Genomic DNA, 2,500 nt, shown 5'->3' on the forward strand with positions numbered 1-2,500 from the left:
CTGATCGCCATCCACGGCATACCATACTGCAATCCAGCTCTTATAGGGAGACGACACGTAGCTGAGTGCACAATATTTGGACCGTATGGTTCGCCGTTGTTGGCGCAGTCGTGGTACGGTCACACATGTACCACGATGTATCATTCAGTACATGAGGACCAATGTGCAGTACAGTGTGTGATTTGGACGTACAACATCAGCGGACAGTTGACACACGCCGTACCACAACGTAGGCTGTGCTTCGCCATGCAAATGCCAATGAACAACTGCGAAGGGCATTGAGCATGTACGTCCTGCTGCCATCCGCATTACAGTGTATAGCTGCAAGGTGTTTAACATGAAGCGATACTCTGGGGACCAGGCAGTGCGAGTAGCAAACTATATTGCGGGGGTTGCAGTTAGGCAACACCACACTAATTTAACGCGTCGTATGACAATTACAGAGCAGGTTAAGGCCCAACGTGTGTTGGGTTAAGGCCCAACGTGTGTTGGGTTAAGGCCCAACGTGTGTTGGGTTAAGGCCCAACGTGTGTTGGGTTAAGGCCCAACGTGTGTTGGGTTAAGGCCCAACGTGTGTTGGGTTAAGGCCCAACGTGTGTTGGGTTAAGGCCCAACGTGTGTTGGGTTAAGGCCCAACGTGTGTTGGGTTAAGGCCCAACGTGTGTTGGGTTAAGGCCCAACGTGTGTTGGGTTAAGGCCCAACGTGTGTTGGGTTAAGGCCCAACGTGTGTTGGGTTAAGGCCCAACGTGTGTTGGGTTAAGGCCCAACGTGTGTTGGGTTAAGGCCCAACGTGTGTTGGGTTAAGGCCCAACGTGTGTTGGGTTAAGGCCCAACGTGTGTTGGGTTAAGGCCCAACGTGTGTTGGGTTAAGGCCCAACGTGTGTTGGGTTAAGGCCCAACGTGTGTTGGGTTAAGGCGCAACGTGTGTTGGGTTAAGGCGCAACGTGGGTTACGTTAAGGCGCAACGTGGGTTACGTTAAGGCGCAACGTGGGTTACGTTAAGGCGCAACGTGGGTTACGTTAAGGCGCAACGTGGGTTACGTTAAGGCGCAACGTGGGTTACGTTAAGGCCCAATATAGGTTAGGTTAAGGCCCAATATAGGTTAGGTTAAGGCCCAATATAGGTTAGGTTAAGGCCCAATATAGGTTAGGTTAAGGCCCAATATAGGTTAGGTTAAGGTACAATATAGGTTAGGTTAAGGTACAATATAGGTTAGGTTAAGGTACAATATAGGTTAGGTTAAGGTACAATATGGGTTAGGTTAAGGTACAATATGGGTTAGGTTAAGGCGCAATATGGGTTAGGTTAAGGCGCAATATGGGTTAGGTTAAGGCGCAATATGGGTTAGGTTAAGGCGCAATATGGGTTAGGTTAAGGCGCAATATGGGTTAGGTTAAGGCGCAATATGGGTTAGGTTAAGGCGCAATATGGGTTAGGTTAAGGCGCAATATGGGTTAGGTTAAGGCGCAATATGGGTTAGGTTAAGGTACAATATAGGTTAGGTTAAGGTACAATATAGGTTAGGTTAAGGTACAATATAGGTTAGGTTAAGGTACAATATGGGTTAGGTTAAGGTACAATATAGGTTAGGTTAAGGCACAATATGGGTTAGGTTAAGGCGCAATATGGGTTAGGGTAAGGCGCAATATGGGTTAGGTTAAGGCGCAATATGGGTTAGGTTAAGGCGCAACGTGGGTTACGTTAAGGCGCAACGTGGGTTACGTTAAGGCGCAACGTGGGTTACGTTAAGGCGCAACGTGGGTTACGTTAAGGCGCAACGTGGGTTACGTTAAGGCGCAACGTGGGTTACGTTAAGGCCCAATATAGGTTAGGTTAAGGCCCAATATAGGTTAGGTTAAGGCCCAATATAGGTTAGGTTAAGGCCCAATATAGGTTAGGTTAAGGCCCAATATAGGTTAGGTTAAGGTACAATATAGGTTAGGTTAAGGTACAATATAGGTTAGGTTAAGGTACAATATGGGTTAGGTTAAGGCGCAATATGGGTTAGGTTAAGGCGCAATATGGGTTAGGTTAAGGCGCAATATGGGTTAGGTTAAGGCGCAACGTGGGTTACGTTAAGGCGCAACGTGGGTTACGTTAAGGCGCAACGTGGGTTACGTTAAGGCGCAACGTGGGTTACGTTAAGGCGCAACGTGGGTTACGTTAAGGCCCAATATAGGTTAGGTTAAGGCCCAATATAGGTTAGGTTAAGGCCCAATATAGGTTAGGTTAAGGCCCAATATAGGTTAGGTTAAGGTACAATATGGGTTAGGTTAAGGTACAATATGGGTTAGGTTAAGGTACAATATAGGTTAGGTTAAGGCGCAACGTGGGTTACGTTAAGGCCCAATATAGGTTAGGTTAAGGCCCAATATAGGTTAGGTTAAGGCCCAATATAGGTTAGGTTAAGGCCCAATATAGGTTAGGTTAAGGCCCAATATAGGTTAGGTTAAGGTACAATATAGGTTAGGTTAAGGTACAATATAGGTTAGGTTAAG

Source organism: Schistocerca americana, unplaced genomic scaffold, assembly GCF_021461395.2.
Source record: "Schistocerca americana isolate TAMUIC-IGC-003095 unplaced genomic scaffold, iqSchAmer2.1 HiC_scaffold_405, whole genome shotgun sequence".
In the NCBI taxonomy this organism is placed as follows: Eukaryota; Metazoa; Arthropoda; class Insecta; order Orthoptera; family Acrididae; genus Schistocerca; species Schistocerca americana.